Genomic DNA, 22,743 nt, shown 5'->3' on the forward strand with positions numbered 1-22,743 from the left:
TCTTCCTGGCACTGGGGCTCAGCTTCTACCTGCACCAGAAGGTGAGGAGGGTCCCCAGGGGTCATGTCCTTCTCTCCCTGCAGTGTGTGTGCCCCCCTGGGGGACTCCCCAACCCTGGTGTCACCCCCTTTTCTCTCTGCCCAGAGATCCTGAGCCAGCGGCGGCCACAGTCCCTCCCCATGACCTCAGGCCAAGACTAGACACCCCCTGTCCCCCTGATGATTTTGGGGGGCATCATGTGTCCCCCCCCCGTTGTCTCTCTGCCCCTGCCCAGCTGCTCCCAGTGGCCCCAGTAAAGCTTCCAAATTCTTCCCAGTCCCATTTTTTTGGGGGGTAGTGAGGGGGCCTTGGGGCAAACAAATAATGCCAGTATCACCATGGGAGTCTCCTCTGGGCCTCCCAGCCAGGACAATGATACCGATGGATTGTTCTTTGAGGAACTAAAGGACACTTCCAAGTCAACTGCCCTTGTTCTCATGGGGGACTTCAACTTGCCAGAAATTAATTGGGAGCATCACACAAATGATACAACCCAGGCCAGAAGATTCCTTAAAAAACCTGGATGACAACTTTATGGAACAGGTCCTAGAGGAGCTGACTTGGAAAGATGCCCTCCTTGATCTGCTGCTTGTCCACAGAGAGGATCTTGTGAGCAAAGTGGAGATTGGGGCCATCTTGGCCACAGTGACCTCAAAGTGATCAAGTTAAAAATCTCTGTTAACAGGACAAAAAGTGCCAGCAAAACCTCAGCTCTGGCCATGAGGAGAGCAGACTTCAGGCTGCTCGGGGAATTAGGAAGGAAGATCCCCTGGGAAAATGCTTTTGCAGGTGCTGGGGGCCATCACTGCTGGTCACTTCTCAAACATCCCCTCCTAAGGGCACAGGAGCAGCAATTCCCAAATGTTGGAAGTCAAGCAGGTGAGACAGAAGGCGACTTGGCTGAGCAGGGATCTTGTCTTGGAGATAAGGCAAAAAAGGAAGGTGTGTGCCCAGTGGAAGCAAGGTCAGGTGACATAGGAAGAATTCAGAGATGCTGTTTGGCACTGTAGGGAGAAAAACCATGTGGCCAAAGCTCCCCTCCCCTTCAAACCACCAGGAGCCCACTCACTCCCCCTGCACTCACCACCCCTTGCACAACTCCCAGAAAGACTCCTGCCAAAGCCAAGGCCTGCAGGGTATGCGCATACAGGGCCTTGCCTGGGGCTGGCACACAGGGAGCTGACACTGCTTTGGGGCAGTGGGGACGGGAGCCTCAGGGATGTGGTCCTGCAAAGGCAGGGGCCCAGGTAGCTGGGACTGGCCCTGCAGGGTCAGAACTCCCTCCCTGGGGCAACCTTTCTACCCCGGCCCCGTGAATCCGAAAAATCGGTCCAAGAAACTGCTCAGAGACTTTTTTATCTTTAAGCAGCAAGGTATTTGTTTATTCGACGTCCAGCTCGCGCTGGACAAACTTGCTCACCGGCTCCTCAGAAAATCAACACTTTTATACAATTTTCAGATGTGATTAAATGCATATTCAAGTGATTACAACATCTATCAATGCATATTAATAATAGGCGGAGTATAGGTGGAGCTCAGGTGGGGCTTGGGGCGGTGCTTCTCTTGGCTCCCCATGTCTACCTGATCCTGTTATATTTCTAATTTATTGCTTCTAAGACTATTACATGTTCTTGTACTATTCTCTGAAGCTTTGGTCCAGTAAGTAGAACAGAATGAGCACAAATCATTTTGGATGATGGTAACTTGTTTGCAGGCCCAAATTTCTTAGTTAACTCTTTTGGGCCTAGCCTCCTGTTTCATTCCCCCCTTTTTGTTTAGAATTTACGAATTCTTTCATCAAGTTCTAATGGATTTTGATAGGTATTCATCACAGCCCACATAATCTGCATCCTTCTAACAATGATGCTTGATTTGTACCATAGCCAAACAATTAGGACCAGTAGTAAAACCATGCCAGCTCCCAATACCAATATTGCATGTATCAAATAGTGGAACACTTTTGATGCTGTAGGGGAGTATCCTGTAAAGATGTCCCACCAGTGGTGCTCTCCCACTTTTTCTACTTTGGTTAGTGTGGTGGTTTGGGCTAGGCCTTCCTTGGTGACCAGTTTGTAACCAAGGAAGGGTCCAGATTTACCCAGTATTCCCTACGATTTTTACGTAAGCCAGATTATAAGAAGAAAGGAGGAGAGGCCTTCGTCCTCTTTCCTTCTGGCGGCTTGGAGGTGCAGGTTCCCTGCTGTTGAGTCTGCCGCGTTGGGGAGCAAGGCCTGGTTAGGCCTGGTCGGCCTTGGGAGACAGAGGTTGCCGGCGATCGTTCCGGAGCGACTCTCGGTTGTCCCAGGAGAGTAGTGAGCAATTTCTTTGATAACTCTTTTAGTTGTTAGATATCGTGTCACTAATCGGGATACATATATATATAATTATTTTAGTTTTGTTCCCTTTTCCTTCCCCTTCCCTTTCCCTTTTGAAATTGTATATTTTAATTATATATATAAGTATAAATATATTTAAATATCTCACTTTGGTTGTCTCTCTCTCGCTTCGGGTTTTCTTAGTTTTTTTCTCCCTCTTCTCCCTGAGGTTTGGGGGGGGGGGACTTCTCGTGGTAAGGTTTGGAGACTTGGCAGGGAGCCAGCTTCAAACCATATCACCTTATTTTGGTGTTTCCGCCCAGTTATCTCTGATTATCTCCGGTTTGTTTTTGGTTTTGCCACAGTTGTTTGGGAACAAGTCTGGGAAGGGAGCCAAGTTGGTGCAAACACTGCCCATTGTTTGGGAACACTACCGGGAGAGTTGCCAAGAACCTATTGTTTATATAAATATAGCTTTGTTTGGGAACAAAGAGAGAAAAATATATAAACATGGCCTTTTTATTCATTTTCTTGGTTATTTTGGCCGTTTTTATATATGCTGCCGGGTATCCAGTGAGAACTAACCCAACAAGCATCTACCAATACCTGCCTTTCCTTAATTATGACATCAAAGGCCTAATGACTGAGGTCCCTGGGATCAAAATTGTCCCCAATCGTTACCTAAATTGTTTGGCAACGGTTCTACTATTCCTAAAAGCCATGGAAGTGGTGTTTAACATTGGAAAGGTGGTGTGGTACTGCTTTTCTTGTTGCAGGAAACGTCAAAACTCAAAGGGATTTGCTGGAACTTTGGGAAGGGCCTTGAAAAAAACCAGTCCCTGGATGGCAAGGAATCTGGGTCAACTTTGGTAAATTGGTAGGGCGTGTGACACCTCCCGTTAGTTGGGATTTCAAACCAGAGCAGGTGTTTGATCCTGATGAGGTGGCACGTCGTCTGGCAGAAGGGTGTTTTGCTTACGAGGACCCAAATATGCAGTTTTTTGCTTTGTACTGGGGCCTGGCGAGTGCCTATCGAGCTGCTGTGGACTATGCTCGGAAGACTAAGGCTGAGGCAGAAACTCAAACCCTGCCACCTTAGACCAATGCCACTTCTACTACCTGCACTGAAAGTAGAACCCAGACTACACCACCTGAGATACCACTCGCCCCTGTAGTGAAAAGGAAGCCGTGGGTACCAGCGCCCGACACTTTAAGCCTACGACCAGATGGAGAGCAAAACAGGTCAGGAGACGACGGAGATGGAACTGATACTGATGCCAGTGCCAGAACTCCACCTCCACAAGCAGCACCACCCCGAAAAATGGAAACTACAGAGATGCGGTCAATGACCCCATCAGAACTCCGGGACTTACAAAAAGATTACACTCGTCGGCCTGGTGAGCGAATTCTATCGTGGTTGCTCCGATGCCGAGACCGTGGAGCTAGAGGTCACATGTTGTCAACTGCTGAAGCAGAACAACTAGCTTCCATCTCCGGAGATCGTGAACTTGATCGCTTAATTGCAGAGGAGAAACCCGACCTCAGTCTTTGAGCGCGACTTGTCTTAAGTGTGAGACAAAGGTTTCCATTTAAAGACTATTTACCATGCCCCGTGAGGAAGTGGACCAAGATAGAAGACGCCATCCAGTACCTAAGAGAATTGGCATTGCTGGAACTTATGTATGAGGACCCTCATTATGATCCCGTCACTGATGACCCAGAGGTTGCCACTTGCACAATGCCCATGTGGAAAAAGATAATCCAGGGTGCTCCTGCATCATATGTCCATACCTTGACAGGAATGATGCTTCCAAACATGCCAGAAACGCCTGTGAGCATGTTGTGTACGGTTCTGCGACATATAAAAGAAACACTGGAATCTAGGAATGAGTTTTCTAGAGACTATTCTGATTCTAGTTACAGACAAAGACCTGAGAGAGATGAGCCTTACGGGCGCTCTGATTATGAAGATGACTACGGAGACCACAGGGACAGATGCTACAGAGACAGATCAGCAGACCGGTCTCGACCACGATCTCGATCTTGGTCCCGGTCCCACTCGCGATCTCCTTCCGTCACACGCAGAAGGAGCGAAAACCCTAAGCGTAGATCTAAGCGCAATGAACTGCGGTCCTATCTGCGTGCCCATGGAGAAAACATGAGGAAGTGGGATGGTGAACCTACTTCCAGACTTGAGGCCAGAGTGAAAGAATTAAAACGCAAGGAAGCCGATAAGAAAGTTGTCTACGTAGTAGATGCAGATTTCTTTGAAAAAGAATTGAGATCTGCCAAACGCAGAGGGTCTGGAGTCCGTTTTCAGGACGACAGGAAAGCCTCTGACAAGCCAAAGCAAAGATCCGACGATGAATGCTCCGACCAGAGCCAATAGAGGGGCCCTGCCTTCTGCCAGGAGAAGGAGAGGGACGAAAAAGATAACAGGGTTTACTGGACTGTGTGGGTTCGATGGCCTGGCACATCGGATCCTCAGAGATACCAAGCGTTAATAGATACCGGTGCACAGTGTACGTTAATGCCCTCAGGACATGTAAGCACAGAGACTGTTTCAATTTCTGGGGTGACAGGAGGGTCTCAAAAGCTGTCAGTGGTGGAGGCTGAAATAAGCCTGACAGGAGACCAATGGGAGAAACATTCCATTGTGACAGAGCCAGAAGCCCCTTGCATTCTTGGCATGGATTACCTCAGGAGAGGATACTTCAAAGATCCGAAGGGGTGCCGCTGGGCTTTTGGTATAGCCGCGGTGACTGAAGAGGAATCCAAACGATTATCTGCCCTGCCTGGCCTCTCAGAAGATCCTTCTGTTGTAGGATTACTGCGAGTCGAGGACCAGCGGGTGCCAACAGCCACTACGACAGTGCATAGGCGACAGTACCGGACGAATCGAGATGCTGTGATTCCCATCCATAAGATGATCCGTAAGCTGGAAAGCCAAGGGGTGGTTAGTAGAACACACTCACCCTTCAATAGCCCCATTTGACCTGTACGCAAGTCCGATGGCGAATGGAGACTGACGGTGGACTATCGTGGCTTGAATGAAGTCACGCCACCATTGAGTGCTGCTGTACCAGACATGTTGGAGCTCCAATACGAGCTGGAGTCCAAGACAGCAAAGTGGTACGCCACCACTGACATCGCAAATGCATTTTTCTCCATTCCCTTAGCAGCGGAGTGCAGGCCGCAGTTTGCTTTCACGTGGAGAGGTGTGCAGTACACGTGGAACCGACTGCCCCAGGGGTGGAAGCACAGTCCAACCATCTGCCATGGACTGATTCAGGCCACACTGGAGAAGGGCAAGGCCCCAGAACATATCCAGTACATCGATGACATCATCGTATGGGGGGACACAGCGGAAGAAGTTTTCGAGAAAGGAGAGGAAATCATCCAGATTCTCCTTGATGCTGGTTTCGCCATTAAGAAAAATAAGGTCAAAGGACCCGCCAGAGAGATCCAGTTCCTAGGGGTGAAGTGGCAAGATGGACGACGTCAGATACCAACAGATGTCATCAATAAGATTGTAGCCATGGCTCCACCCACCAACAAGAAGGAGACGCAAGCTTTCCTGGGGGCCATAGGCTTCTGGAGAATGCACATCCCTGGGTATAGCCAGATTGTCAGCCCTCCTCACTTTGTGACCCGTAAGAAGAATACCTTTCAATGGGGTCCTGAACAGCAACAGGCATTCAAACAGATCAAACAAGAGATTGCACATGCCGTGGCTCTTGGACCAGTTCGAACGGGACCAGATGTAAAGAACGTGCTTTATACTACAGCTGGAGATAAAGGTCCCTCCTGGGGCCTCTGGCAAAAGGTGCCTGGTGAGACGCGAGGGCGACCGCTTGGCTTCTGGAGCCGAAGCTACAGGGGTTCTGAAGCCAACTTACACTCCTGTGGAAAAGGAAATTCTGGCAGCCTACGAAGGCATACAAGCAGCCTCAGAAGTGGTTGGCACGGAAACACAGCTCCTCCTAGCACCCCGACTACCAGTCCTGAATTGGATGTTCAAAGGGAAGGTGCCCCCTACGCATCATGCCACCGATGCTAGGTGGAGTAAGTGGATAGCCTTGATTACGCAGCGTGTACGATTGGGAAGCTCAAATCGCCCTGGAATTCTGGAGGTTATCACAAATTGGCCTGAAGGTGGGAACTTCAGTCTGGCAGAAGAAGAAGAAGAGCCAGTGAGCCGAGCTGAAGAAGCTCCGCCATTTGATCAGCTGCCAGATGAAGAAAGGCGTTATGCCCTTTTCACTGGTGGTTCTTGCCGTACTGTAGGAAGGAACCGGAAGTGGAAAGCAGCCGTTTGGAGTCCCACCCGACAAGTGGCAGAAGCTGCTGAGGGTCAAGGTGAGTCGAGTCAATTTGCAGAGCTCAAAGCCGTCCAATTGGCCCTGGACATTGCTGAACGAGAAAGATGGCCAAGGCTCTACCTCTACACAGACTCGTGAATGATAGCCAATGCCCTATGGGGATGGTTAGACCGATGGAAAAAGATGAACTGGAGGCGTGGAGGAAAACCCATCTGGGCTGCTGACTTGTGGCAGGACATTGCTGCCAGAGCGAACAGTCTGAATGTGAGAGTCCACCATGTAGATGCCCACATGCCCAAGAAGCGAGCTAATGAAGAACACGATAACAACAGAGAAGCAGACCGAGCTGCACAGATAGGAGTGTCACAAGTAGACCTAGACTGGCAGCAGAAAGGAGAATTGTTTCTAGCTCGATGGGCCCATGATGCTTCCGGTCATCAGGGCCGAGATGCCACCCACAGATGGGCACGAGACCGAGGGGTGGATTTAAGCATGGATGTAATTTCTGAAGTTATCCATGATTGTGAGACTTGTGCCGCTATTAAGCAGGCGAAAAGACTGAAGCCCCTTTGGTATGGTGGACGATGGGATAAGTATAAGTATGGAGAGGCATGGCAGGTTGATTATATCAAACTGCCACAGACCCGCCAAGGTAAGTGCTATGTACTTACCATGGTGGAAGCAACCACCGGATGGCTGGAGACTTTTTCAGTGCCCCACGCAACGGCCAGGAATACCATTCTGGGCCTTGAAAAGCAAGTCCTGTGGCGACACGGGACCCCAGAACGTATTGAGTCGGACAACGGGACTCATTTCAAAAATGAATTAGTCACCACTTGGGCGAGGGAACATGGTATCGAATGGGTGTACCACATTCCTTATCATGCACCAGCTGCTGGGAAGGTTGAGAGATATAACGGACTGTTGAAGACAACTCTAAAGTCACTAGGTGAGGGGACTTATAAAAACTGGGACAAGAACTTAGCCAAGGCTACCTGGCTGGTTAACACCAGGGGTTCCGTCAATCGAGCTGGCCCTGCACAGGCAGAATCCCTTCATATTGTTGATGGAGATAAAGTTCCAGCAATCCATTTGAGGGGAATGCTAGGGAAAGCTGTTTGGGTTACCCCTGCCTCAGGCCAAGACAAACCCATTCCTGGGATTGTCTTTGCTCAAGGGCCAGGATATACGTGGTGGATAATGAGAAAGGATGGAGTCATCCAGTGTGTGCCTCAAGGAAATTTAGCCTTGGGGAAAAACTAATTGTATGTCCTGAGTTGTGTTTTTACAGGAAGCCAGTCACCAGATGAAAGAGAGAGAGACCTGAACTAAGCTGATGCTGGTATCCAGTGATGAGACAGTCCATTGATGAAGCAACCATAAATCAGAACTGTAATTGTGACTGAGGAGACCGAAGATCTGAACTGAACTGAACTGACAGCGGTATTGATTTTTTCCAACGACGAGACAACTGCGCCGAGAGACCAACAAGGACTATATATATATATGTATATGTGTGTATATATATGCGCGGGATGTAGGCGAACGTGAGACATAGGTGTTACGTAAAAATAGTATGGAATAAGGGGTGGAGAATGTGGTGGTTTGGGCTAGGCCTTCCTTGGTGACCAGTTTGTAACCAAGGAAGGGTCCAGATTTACCCAGTATTCCCTACGATTTTTACGTAAACCAGATTATAAGAAGAAAGGAGGAGAGGCCTTCGTCCTCTTTCCTTCCGGCGGCTTGGAGGTGCAGGTTCCCTGCTGTTGAGTCTGCCGCGTTGGGGAGCGAGGCCTGGTTAGGCCTGGTCGGCCTTGGGAGACAGAGGTTGCCGGCGATCGTTCCGGAGCGACTCTCGGTTGTCCCAGGAGAGTAGTGAGCAATTTCTTTGATAACTCTTTTAGTTGTTAGATATCGTGTCACTAATCGGGATACATATATATACATAATTATTCTAGTTTTGTTCCCTTTTCCTTCCCCTTCCCTTTCCCTTTTGAAATTGTATATTTTAATTATATATATAAGTATAAATATATTTAAATATCTCACTTTGGTTGTCTCTCTCTCGCTTCGGGTTTTCTTAGTTTTTTTCTCCCTCTTCTCCCTGAGGTTGGGGGGGGGGGGGACTTCTGGTTGTAAGGTTTGGAGACTTGGCAGGGAGCCAGCTTCAAACCATATCACCTTATTTTGGTGTTTCCGCCCGGTTATCTCTGATTATCTCCGGTTTGTTTTTGGTTTTGCCACAGTTGTTTGGGAACAAGTCTGGGAAGGGAGCCAAGTTGGTGCAAACACTACCCATTGTTTGGGAACACTACCGGGAGAGCTGCCAAGAACCTATTGTTTATATAAATATAGCTTTGTTTGGGAACAAAGAGAGAAAAATATATAAACATGGCCTTTTTATTCATTTTCTTGGTTATTTTGGCCGTTTTTATATATGCTGCCGGGTATCCAGTGAGAACTAACCCAACAAGCATCTACCAATACCTGCCTTTCCTTAATTATGACATCAAAGGCCTAATGACTGAGGTCCCTGGGATCAAAATTGTCCCCAATCGTTACCTAAATTGTTTGGCAACGGTTCTACTATTCCTAAAAGCCATGGAAGTGGTGTTTAATATTGGAAAGGTGGTGTGGTACTGCTTTTCTTGTTGCAGGAAACGTCAAAACTCAAAGGGATTTGCTGGAACTTTGGGAAGGGCCTTGAAAAAAACCAGTCCCTGGATGGCAAGGAATCTGGGTCAACTTTGGTAAATTGGTAGGGCGTGTGACACCTCCCGTTAGTTGGGATTTCAAACCAGAGCAGGTGTTTGATCCTGATGAGGTGGCACGTCGTCTGGCAGAAGGGTGTTTTGCTTACGAGGACCCAAATATGCAGTTTTTTGCTTTGTACTGGGGCCTGGCGAGTGCCTATCGAGCTGCTGTGGACTATGCTCGGAAGACTAAGGCTGAGGCAGAAACTCAAACCCTGCCACCTTAGACCAATGCCACTTCTACTACCTGCACTGAAAGTAGAACCCAGACTACACCACCTGAGATACCACTCGCCCCTGTAGTGAAAAGGAAGCCGTGGGTACCAGCGCCCGACACTTTAAGCCTACGACCAGATGGAGAGCAAAACAGGTCAGGAGACGACGGAGATGGAACTGATACTGATGCCAGTGCCAGAACTCCACCTCCACAAGCAGCACCACCCCGAAAAATGGAAACTACAGAGATGCGGTCAATGACCCCATCAGAACTCCGGGACTTACAAAAAGATTACACTCGTCGGCCTGGTGAGCGAATTCTATCGTGGTTGCTCCGATGCCGAGACCGTGGGGCTAGAGGTCACATGTTGTCAACTGCTGAAGCAGAACAACTAGCTTCCATCTCCGGAGATCGTGAACTTGATCGCTTAATTGCAGAGGAGAAACCCGACCTCAGTCTTTGAGCGCGACTTGTCTTAAGTGTGAGACAAAGGTTTCCATTTAAAGACTATTTACCATGCCCCGTGAGGAAGTGGACCAAGATAGAAGACGCCATCCAGTACCTAAGAGAATTGGCATTGCTGGAACTTATGTATGAGGACCCTCATTATGATCCCGTCACTGATGACCCAGAGGTTGCCACTTGCACAATGCCCATGTGGAAAAAGATAATCCAGGGTGCTCCTGCATCATATGTCCATACCTTGACAGGAATGATGCTTCCAAACATGCCAGAAACGCCTGTGAGCATGTTGTGTACGGTTCTGCGACATATAAAAGAAACACTGGAATCTAGGAATGAGTTTTCTAGAGACTATTCTGATTCTAGTTACAGACAAAGACCTGAGAGAGATGAGCCTTACGGGCGCTCTGATTATGAAGATGACTACGGAGACCACAGGGACAGACGCTACAGAGACAGATCAGCAGACCGGTCTCGACCACGATCTCGATCTTGGTCCCGGTCCCACTCGCGATCTCCTTCCGTCACACGCAGAAGGAGCGAAAACCCTAAGCGTAGATCTAAGCGCAATGAACTGCGGTCCTATCTGCGTGCCCATGGAGAAAACATGAGGAAGTGGGATGGTGAACCTACTTCCAGACTTGAGGCCAGAGTGAAAGAATTAAAACGCAAGGAAGCCGATAAGAAAGTTGTCTACGTAGTAGATGCAGATTTCTTTGAAAAAGAATTGAGATCTGCCAAACGCAGAGGGTCTGGAGTCCGTTTTCAGGACGACAGGAAAGCCTCTGACAAGCCAAAGCAAAGATCCGACGATGAATGCTCCGACCAGAGCCAATAGAGGGGCCCTGCCTTCTGCCAGGAGAAGGAGAGGGACGAAAAAGATAACAGGGTTTACTGGACTGTGTGGGTTCGATGGCCTGGCACATCGGATCCTCAGAGATACCAAGCGTTAATAGATACCGGTGCACAGTGTACGTTAATGCCCTCAGGACATGTAAGCACAGAGACTGTTTCAATTTCTGGGGTGACAGGAGGGTCTCAAAAGCTGTCAGTGGTGGAGGCTGAAATAAGCCTGACAGGAGACCAATGGGAGAAACATTCCATTGTGACAGAGCCAGAAGCCCCTTGCATTCTTGGCATGGATTACCTCAGGAGAGGATACTTCAAAGATCCGAAGGGGTGCCGCTGGGCTTTTGGTATAGCCGCGGTGACTGAAGAGGAATCCAAACGATTATCTGCCCTGCCTGGCCTCTCAGAAGATCCTTCTGTTGTAGGATTACTGCGAGTCGAGGACCAGCGGGTGCCAACAGCCACTACGACAGTGCATAGGCGACAGTACCGGACGAATCGAGATGCTGTGATTCCCATCCATAAGATGATCCGTAAGCTGGAAAGCCAAGGGGTGGTTAGTAGAACACACTCACCCTTCAATAGCCCCATTTGACCTGTACGCAAGTCCGATGGCGAATGGAGACTGACGGTGGACTATCGTGGCTTGAATGAAGTCACGCCACCATTGAGTGCTGCTGTACCAGACATGTTGGAGCTCCAATACGAGCTGGAGTCCAAGACAGCAAAGTGGTACGCCACCACTGACATCGCAAATGCATTTTTCTCCATTCCCTTAGCAGCGGAGTGCAGGCCGCAGTTTGCTTTCACGTGGAGAGGTGTGCAGTACACGTGGAACCGACTGCCCCAGGGGTGGAAGCACAGTCCAACCATCTGCCATGGACTGATTCAGGCCACACTGGAGAAGGGCAAGGCCCCAGAACATATCCAGTACATCGATGACATCATCGTATGGGGGGACACAGCGGAAGAAGTTTTCGAGAAAGGAGAGGAAATCATCCAGATTCTCCTTGATGCTGGTTTCGCCATTAAGAAAAATAAGGTCAAAGGACCCGCCAGAGAGATCCAGTTCCTAGGGGTGAAGTGGCAAGATGGACGACGTCAGATACCAACAGATGTCATCAATAAGATTGTAGCCATGGCTCCACCCACCAACAAGAAGGAGACGCAAGCTTTCCTGGGGGCCATAGGCTTCTGGAGAATGCACATCCCTGGGTATAGCCAGATTGTCAGCCCTCCTCACTTTGTGACCCGTAAGAAGAATACCTTTCAATGGGGTCCTGAACAGCAACAGGCATTCAAACAGATCAAACAAGAGATTGCACATGCCGTGGCTCTTGGACCAGTTCGAACGGGACCAGATGTAAAGAACGTGTTTTATACTACAGCTGGAGATAAAGGTCCCTCCTGGAGCCTCTGGTAAAAGGTGCCTGGTGAGACGCGAGGGCGACCGCTTGGCTTCTGGAGCCGAAGCTACAGGGGTTCTGAAGCCAACTACACTCCTGTGGAAAAGGAAATTCTGGCAGCCTACGAAGGCATACAAGCAGCCTCAGAAGTGGTTGGCACGGAAACACAGCTCCTTCTAGCACCCCGACTACCAGTCCTGAATTGGATGTTCAAAGGGAAGGTGCCCCCTACGCATCATGCCACCGATGCTAGGTGGAGTAAGTGGATAGCCTTGATTACGCAGCGTGTACGATTGGGAAGCTCAAATCGCCCTGGAATTCTGGAGGTTATCACAAATTGGCCTGAAGGTGGGAACTTCAGTCTGGCAGAAGAAGAAGAAGAGCCAGTGAGCCGAGCTGAAGAAGCTCCGCCATTTGATCAGCTGCCAGATGAAGAAAGGCGTTATGCCCTTTTCACTGGTGGTTCTTGCCGTACTGTAGGAAGGAACCGGAAGTGGAAAGCAGCCGTTTGGAGTCCCACCCGACGAGTGGCAGAAGCTGCTGAGGGTCAAGGTGAGTCGAGTCAATTTGCAGAGCTCAAAGCCGTCCAATTGGCCCTGGACATTGCTGAACGAGAAAGATGGCCAAGGCTCTACCTCTACACAGACTCGTGAATGATAGCCAATGCCCTATGGGGATGGTTAGACCGATGGAAAAAGATGAACTGGAGGCGTGGAGGAAAACCCATCTGGGCTGCTGACTTGTGGCAGGACATCGCTGCCAGAGCGAACAGTCTGAATGTGAGAGTCCACCATGTAGATGCCCACATGCCCAAGAAGCGAGCTAATGAAGAACACGATAACAACAGAGAAGCAGACCGAGCTGCACAGATAGGAGTGTCACAAGTAGACCTAGACTGGCAGCAGAAAGGAGAATTGTTTCTAGCTCGATGGGCCCATGATGCTTCCGGTCATCAGGGCCGAGATGCCACCCACAGATGGGCACGAGACCGAGGGGTGGATTTAAGCATGGATGTAATTTCTGAAGTTATCCATGATTGTGAGACTTGTGCCGCTATTAAGCAGGCGAAAAGACTGAAGCCCCTTTGGTATGGTGGACGATGGGATAAGTATAAGTATGGAGAGGCATGGCAGGTTGATTATATCAAACTGCCACAGACCCGCCAAGGTAAGTGCTATGTACTTACCATGGTGGAAGCAACCACCGGATGGCTGGAGACTTTTTCAGTGCCCCACGCAACGGCCAGGAATACCATTCTGGGCCTTGAAAAGCAAGTCCTGTGGCGACACGGGACCCCAGAACGTATTGAGTCGGACAACGGGACTCATTTCAAAAATGAATTAGTCACCACTTGGGCGAGGGAACATGGTATCGAATGGGTGTACCACATTCCTTATCATGCACCAGCTGCTGGGAAGGTTGAGAGATATAACGGACTGTTGAAGACAACTCTAAAGTCACTAGGTGAGGGGACTTATAAAAACTGGGACAAGAACTTAGCCAAGGCTACCTGGCTGGTTAACACCAGGGGTTCCGTCAATCGAGCTGGCCCTGCACAGGCAGAATCCCTTCATATTGTTGATGGAGATAAAGTTCCAGCAATCCATTTGAGGGGAATGCTAGGGAAAGCTGTTTGGGTTACCCCTGCCTCAGGCCAAGACAAACCCATTCCTGGGATTGTCTTTGCTCAAGGGCCAGGATATACGTGGTGGATAATGAGAAAGGATGGAGTCATCCAGTGTGTGCCTCAAGGAAATTTAGCCTTGGGGAAAAACTAATTGTATGTCCTGAGTTGTGTTTTTACAGGAAGCCAGTCACCAGATGAAAGAGAGAGAGACCTGAACTAAGCTGATGCTGGTATCCAGTGATGAGACAGTCCATTGATGAAGCAACCATAAATCAGAACTGTAATTGTGACTGAGGAGACCGAAGATCTGAACTGAACTGAACTGACAGCGGTATTGATTTTTTCCAACGACGAGACAACTGCGCCGAGAGACCAACAAGGACTATATATATATATGTATATGTGTGTATATATATGCGCGGGATGTAGGCGAACGTGAGACATAGGTGTTACGTAAAAATAGTATGGAATAAGGGGTGGAGAATGTGGTGGTTTGGGCTAGGCCTTCCTTGGTGACCAGTTTGTAACCAAGGAAGGGTCCAGATTTACCCAGTATTCCCTACGATTTTTACGTAAACCAGATTATAAGAAGAAAGGAGGAGAGGCCTTCGTCCTCTTTCCTTCCGGCGGCTTGGAGGTGCAGGTTCCCTGCTGTTGAGTCTGCCGCGTTGGGGAGCGAGGCCTGGTTAGGCCTGGTCGGCCTTGGGAGACAGAGGTTGCCGGCGATCGTTCCGGAGCGACTCTCGGTTGTCCCAGGAGAGTAGTGAGCAATTTCTTTGATAACTCTTTTAGTTGTTAGATATCGTGTCACTAATCGGGATACATATATATACATAATTATTCTAGTTTTGTTCCCTTTTCCTTCCCCTTCCCTTTCCCTTTTGAAATTGTATATTTTAATTATATATATAAGTATAAATATATTTAAATATCTCACTTTGGTTGTCTCTCTCTCGCTTCGGGTTTTCTTAGTTTTTTTCTCCCTCTTCTCCCTGAGGTTGGGGGGGGGGGAACTTCTGGTTGTAAGGTTTGGAGACTTGGCAGGGAGCCAGCTTCAAACCATATCACCTTATTTTGGTGTTTCCGCCCGGTTATCTCTGATTATCTCCGGTTTGTTTTTGGTTTTGCCACAGTTGTTTGGGAACAAGTCTGGGAAGGGAGCCAAGTTGGTGCAAACACTGCCCATTGTTTGGGAACACTACCGGGAGAGCTGCCAAGAACCTATTGTTTATATAAATATAGCTTTGTTTGGGAACAAAGAGAGAAAAATATATAAACATGGCCTTTTTATTCATTTTCTTGGTTATTTTGGCCGTTTTTATATATGCTGCCGGGTATCCAGTGAGAACTAACCCAACAAGCATCTACCAATACCTGCCTTTCCTTAATTATGACATCAAAGGCCTAATGACTGAGGTCCCTGGGATCAAAATTGTCCCCAATCGTTACCTAAATTGTTTGGCAACGGTTCTACTATTCCTAAAAGCCATGGAAGTGGTGTTTAATATTGGAAAGGTGGTGTGGTACTGCTTTTCTTGTTGCAGGAAACGTCAAAACTCAAAGGGATTTGCTGGAACTTTGGGAAGGGCCTTGAAAAAAACCAGTCCCTGGATGGCAAGGAATCTGGGTCAACTTTGGTAAATTGGTAGGGCGTGTGACACCTCCCGTTAGTTGGGATTTCAAACCAGAGCAGGTGTTTGATCCTGATGAGGTGGCACGTCGTCTGGCAGAAGGGTGTTTTGCTTACGAGGACCCAAATATGCAGTTTTTTGCTTTGTACTGGGGCCTGGCGAGTGCCTATCGAGCTGCTGTGGACTATGCTCGGAAGACTAAGGCTGAGGCAGAAACTCAAACCCTGCCACCTTAGACCAATGCCACTTCTACTACCTGCACTGAAAGTAGAACCCAGACTACACCACCTGAGATACCACTCGCCCCTGTAGTGAAAAGGAAGCCGTGGGTACCAGCGCCCGACACTTTAAGCCTACGACCAGATGGAGAGCAAAACAGGTCAGGAGACGACGGAGATGGAACTGATACTGATGCCAGTGCCAGAACTCCACCTCCACAAGCAGCACCACCCCGAAAAATGGAAACTACAGAGATGCGGTCAATGACCCCATCAGAACTCCGGGACTTACAAAAAGATTACACTCGTCGGCCTGGTGAGCGAATTCTATCGTGGTTGCTCCGATGCCGAGACCGTGGGGCTAGAGGTCACATGTTGTCAACTGCTGAAGCAGAACAACTAGCTTCCATCTCCGGAGATCGTGAACTTGATCGCTTAATTGCAGAGGAGAAACCCGACCTCAGTCTTTGAGCGCGACTTGTCTTAAGTGTGAGACAAAGGTTTCCATTTAAAGACTATTTACCATGCCCCGTGAGGAAGTGGACCAAGATAGAAGACGCCATCCAGTACCTAAGAGAATTGGCATTGCTGGAACTTATGTATGAGGACCCTCATTATGATCCCGTCACTGATGACCCAGAGGTTGCCACTTGCACAATGCCCATGTGGAAAAAGATAATCCAGGGTGCTCCTGCATCATATGTCCATACCTTGACAGGAATGATGCTTCCAAACATGCCAGAAACGCCTGTGAGCATGTTGTGTACGGTTCTGCGACATATAAAAGAAACACTGGAATCTAGGAATGAGTTTTCTAGAGACTATTCTGATTCTAGTTACAGACAAAGACCTGAGAGAGATGAGCCTTACGGGCGCTCTGATTATGAAGATGACTACGGAGACCACAGGGACAGACGCTACAGAGACAGATCAGCAGACCGGTCTCGACCACGATCTCGATCTTGGTCCCGGTCCCACTCGCGATCTCCTTCCGTCACACGCAGAAGGAGCGAAAACCCTAAGCGTAGATCTAAGCGCAATGAACTGCGGTCCTATCTGCGTGCCCATGGAGAAAACATGAGGAAGTGGGATGGTGAACCTACTTCCAGACTTGAGGCCAGAGTGAAAGAATTAAAACGCAAGGAAGCCGATAAGAAAGTTGTCTACGTAGTAGATGCAGATTTCTTTGAAAAAGAATTGAGATCTGCCAAACGCAGAGGGTCTGGAGTCCGTTTTCAGGACGACAGGAAAGCCTCTGACAAGCCAAAGCAAAGATCCGACGATGAATGCTCCGACCAGAGCCAATAGAGGGGCCCTGCCTTCTGCCAGGAGAAGGAGAGGGACGAAAAAGATAACAGGGTTTACTGGACTGTGTGGGTTCGATGGCCTGGCACATCGGATCCTCAGAGATACCAAGCTTTAATAGATACCGGTGCACAGTGTACGTTAATGCCCTCAGGACATGTAAGCACAGAGACTGTTTCAATTTCTGGGGTGACAGGAGGGTCTCAAAAGCTGTCAGTGGTGGAGGCTGAAATAAGCCTGACAGGAGACCAATGGGAGAAACATTCCATTGTGACAGGGCCAGAAGCCCCTTGCATTCTTGGCATGGATTACCTCAGGAGAGGATACTTCAAAGATCCGAAGGGGTACCGCTGGGCTTTTGGTATAGCCGCGGTGACTGAAGAGGAATCCAAACGATTATCTGCCCTGCCTGGCCTCTCAGAAGATCCTTCTGTTGTAGGATTACTGCGAGTCGAGGACCAGCGGGTGCCAACAGCCACTACGACAGTGCATAGGCGACAGTACCGGACGAATCGAGATGCTGTGATTCCCATCCATAAGATGATCCGTAAGCTGGAAAGCCAAGGGGTGGTTAGTAGAACACACTCACCCTTCAATAGCCCCATTTGACCTGTACGCAAGTCCGATGGCGAATGGAGACTGACGGTGGACTATCGTGGCTTGAATGAAGTCACGCCACCATTGAGTGCTGCTGTACCAGACATGTTGGAGCTCCAATACGAGCTGGAGTCCAAGACAGCAAAGTGGTACGCCACCACTGACATCGCAAATGCATTTTTCTCCATTCCCTTAGCAGCGGAGTGCAGGCCGCAGTTTGCTTTCACGTGGAGAGGTGTGCAGTACACGTGGAACCGACTGCCCCAGGGGTGGAAGCACAGTCCAACCATCTGCCATGGACTGATTCAGGCCACACTGGAGAAGGGCAAGGCCCCAGAACATATCCAGTACATCGATGACATCATCGTATGGGGGGACACAGCGGAAGAAGTTTTCGAGAAAGGAGAGGAAATCATCCAGATTCTCCTTGATGCTGGTTTCGCCATTAAGAAAAATAAGGTCAAAGGACCCGCCAGAGAGATCCAGTTCCTAGGGGTGAAGTGGCAAGATGGACGACGTCAGATACCAACAGATGTCATCAATAAGATTGTAGCCATGGCTCCACCCACCAACAAGAAGGAGACGCAAGCTTTCCTGGGGGCCATAGGCTTCTGGAGAATGCACATCCCTGGGTATAGCCAGATTGTCAGCCCTCCTCACTTTGTGACCCGTAAGAAGAATACCTTTCAATGGGGTCCTGAACAGCAACAGGCATTCAAACAGATCAAACAAGAGATTGCACATGCCGTGGCTCTTGGACCAGTTCGAACGGGACCAGATGTAAAGAACGTGTTTTATACTACAGCTGGAGATAAAGGTCCCTCCTGGAGCCTCTGGTAAAAGGTGCCTGGTGAGACGCGAGGGCGACCGCTTGGCTTCTGGAGCCGAAGCTACAGGGGTTCTGAAGCCAACTACACTCCTGTGGAAAAGGAAATTCTGGCAGCCTACGAAGGCATACAAGCAGCCTCAGAAGTGGTTGGCACGGAAACACAGCTCCTTCTAGCACCCCGACTACCAGTCCTGAATTGGATGTTCAAAGGGAAGGTGCCCCCTACGCATCATGCCACCGATGCTAGGTGGAGTAAGTGGATAGCCTTGATTACGCAGCGTGTACGATTGGGAAGCTCAAATCGCCCTGGAATTCTGGAGGTTATCACAAATTGGCCTGAAGGTGGGAACTTCAGTCTGGCAGAAGAAGAAGAAGAGCCAGTGAGCCGAGCTGAAGAAGCTCCGCCATTTGATCAGCTGCCAGATGAAGAAAGGCGTTATGCCCTTTTCACTGGTGGTTCTTGCCGTACTGTAGGAAGGAACCGGAAGTGGAAAGCAGGCGTTTGGAGTCCCACCCGACGAGTGGCAGAAGCTGCTGAGGGTCAAGGTGAGTCGAGTCAATTTGCAGAGCTCAAAGCCGTCCAGTTGGCCCTGGACATTGCTGAACGAGAAAGATGGCCAAGGCTCTACCTCTACACAGACTCGTGGATGATAGCCAATGCCCTATGGGGATGGTTAGACCGATGGAAAAAGATGAACTGGAGGCGTGGAGGAAAACCCATCTGGGCTGCTGACTTGTGGCAGGACATCGCTGCCAGAGCGAACAGTCTGAATGTGAGAGTCCACCATGTAGATGCCCACATGCCCAAGAAGCGAGCTAATGAAGAACACGATAACAACAGAGAAGCAGACCGAGCTGCACAGATAGGAGTGTCACAAGTAGACCTAGACTGGCAGCAGAAAGGAGAATTGTTTCTAGCTCGATGGGCCCATGATGCTTCCGGTCATCAGGGCCGAGATGCCACCCACAGATGGGCACGAGACCGAGGGGTGGATTTAAGCATGGATGTAATTTCTGAAGTTATCCATGATTGTGAGACTTGTGCCGCTATTAAGCAGGCGAAAAGACTGAAGCCCCTTTGGTATGGTGGACGATGGGATAAGTATAAGTATGGAGAGGCATGGCAGGTTGATTATATCAAACTGCCACAGACCCGCCAAGGTAAGTGCTATGTACTTACCATGGTGGAAGCAACCACCGGATGGCTGGAGACTTTTTCAGTGCCCCACGCAACGGCCAGGAATACCATTCTGGGCCTTGAAAAGCAAGTCCTGTGGCGACACGGGACCCCAGAACGTATTGAGTCGGACAACGGGACTCATTTCAAAAATGAATTAGTCACCACTTGGGCGAGGGAACATGGTATCGAATGGGTGTACCACATTCCTTATCATGCACCAGCTGCTGGGAAGGTTGAGAGATATAACGGACTGTTGAAGACAACTCTAAAGTCACTAGGTGAGGGGACTTATAAAAACTGGGACAAGAACTTAGCCAAGGCTACCTGGCTGGTTAACACCAGGGGTTCCGTCAATCGAGCTGGCCCTGCACAGGCAGAATCCCTTCATATTGTTGATGGAGATAAAGTTCCAGCAATCCATTTGAGGGGAATGCTAGGGAAAGCTGTTTGGGTTACCCCTGCCTCAGGCCAAGACAAACCCATTCCTGGGATTGTCTTTGCTCAAGGGCCAGGATATACGTGGTGGATAATGAGAAAGGATGGAGTCATCCAGTGTGTGCCTCAAGGAAATTTAGCCTTGGGGAAAAACTAATTGTATGTCCTGAGTTGTGTTTTTACAGGAAGCCAGTCACCAGATGAAAGAGAGAGAGACCTGAACTAAGCTGATGCTGGTATCCAGTGATGAGACAGTCCATTGATGAAGCAACCATAAATCAGAACTGTAATTGTGACTGAGGAGACCGAAGATCTGAACTGAACTGAACTGACAGCGGTATTGATTTTTTCCAACGACGAGACAACTGCGCCGAGAGACCAACAAGGACTATATATATATATGTATATGTGTGTATATATATGCGCGGGATGTAGGCGAACGTGAGACATAGGTGTTACGTAAAAATAGTATGGAATAAGGGGTGGAGAATGTGGTGGTTTGGGCTAGGCCTTCCTTGGTGACCAGTTTGTAACCAAGGAAGGGTCCAGATTTACCCAGTATTCCCTACGATTTTTACGTAAACCAGATTATAAGAAGAAAGGAGGAGAGGCCTTCGTCCTCTTTCCTTCCGGCGGCTTGGAGGTGCAGGTTCCCTGCTGTTGAGTCTGCCGCGTTGGGGAGCGAGGCCTGGTTAGGCCTGGTCGGCCTTGGGAGACAGAGGTTGCCGGCGATCGTTCCGGAGCGACTCTCGGTTGTCCCAGGAGAGTAGTGAGCAATTTCTTTGATAACTCTTTTAGTTGTTAGATATCGTGTCACTAATCGGGATACATATATATACATAATTATTCTAGTTTTGTTCCCTTTTCCTTCCCCTTCCCTTTCCCTTTTGAAATTGTATATTTTAATTATATATATAAGTATAAATATATTTAAATATCTCACTTTGGTTGTCTCTCTCTCGCTTCGGGTTTTCTTAGTTTTTTTCTCCCTCTTCTCCCTGAGGTTGGGGGGGGGGGAACTTCTGGTTGTAAGGTTTGGAGACTTGGCAGGGAGCCAGCTTCAAACCATATCACCTTATTTTGGTGTTTCCGCCCGGTTATCTCTGATTATCTCCGGTTTGTTTTTGGTTTTGCCACAGTTGTTTGGGAACAAGTCTGGGAAGGGAGCCAAGTTGGTGCAAACACTGCCCATTGTTTGGGAACACTACCGGGAGAGCTGCCAAGAACCTATTGTTTATATAAATATAGCTTTGTTTGGGAACAAAGAGAGAAAAATATATAAACATGGCCTTTTTATTCATTTTCTTGGTTATTTTGGCCGTTTTTATATATGCTGCCGGGTATCCAGTGAGAACTAACCCAACAAGCATCTACCAATACCTGCCTTTCCTTAATTATGACATCAAAGGCCTAATGACTGAGGTCCCTGGGATCAAAATTGTCCCCAATCGTTACCTAAATTGTTTGGCAACGGTTCTACTATTCCTAAAAGCCATGGAAGTGGTGTTTAATATTGGAAAGGTGGTGTGGTACTGCTTTTCTTGTTGCAGGAAACGTCAAAACTCAAAGGGATTTGCTGGAACTTTGGGAAGGGCCTTGAAAAAAACCAGTCCCTGGATGGCAAGGAATCTGGGTCAACTTTGGTAAATTGGTAGGGCGTGTGACACCTCCCGTTAGTTGGGATTTCAAACCAGAGCAGGTGTTTGATCCTGATGAGGTGGCACGTCGTCTGGCAGAAGGGTGTTTTGCTTACGAGGACCCAAATATGCAGTTTTTTGCTTTGTACTGGGGCCTGGCGAGTGCCTATCGAGCTGCTGTGGACTATGCTCGGAAGACTAAGGCTGAGGCAGAAACTCAAACCCTGCCACCTTAGACCAATGCCACTTCTACTACCTGCACTGAAAGTAGAACCCAGACTACACCACCTGAGATACCACTCGCCCCTGTAGTGAAAAGGAAGCCGTGGGTACCAGCGCCCGACACTTTAAGCCTACGACCAGATGGAGAGCAAAACAGGTCAGGAGACGACGGAGATGGAACTGATACTGATGCCAGTGCCAGAACTCCACCTCCACAAGCAGCACCACCCCGAAAAATGGAAACTACAGAGATGCGGTCAATGACCCCATCAGAACTCCGGGACTTACAAAAAGATTACACTCGTCGGCCTGGTGAGCGAATTCTATCGTGGTTGCTCCGATGCCGAGACCGTGGGGCTAGAGGTCACATGTTGTCAACTGCTGAAGCAGAACAACTAGCTTCCATCTCCGGAGATCGTGAACTTGATCGCTTAATTGCAGAGGAGAAACCCGACCTCAGTCTTTGAGCGCGACTTGTCTTAAGTGTGAGACAAAGGTTTCCATTTAAAGACTATTTACCATGCCCCGTGAGGAAGTGGACCAAGATAGAAGACGCCATCCAGTACCTAAGAGAATTGGCATTGCTGGAACTTATGTATGAGGGACCCTCATTATGATCCCGTCACTGATGACCCAGAGGTTGCCACTTGCACAATGCCCATGTGGAAAAAGATAATCCAGGGTGCTCCTGCATCATAT

This window comes from Pseudopipra pipra, chromosome 17, assembly GCF_036250125.1.
Source record: "Pseudopipra pipra isolate bDixPip1 chromosome 17, bDixPip1.hap1, whole genome shotgun sequence".
Taxonomy (NCBI): Eukaryota; Metazoa; Chordata; class Aves; order Passeriformes; family Pipridae; genus Pseudopipra; species Pseudopipra pipra.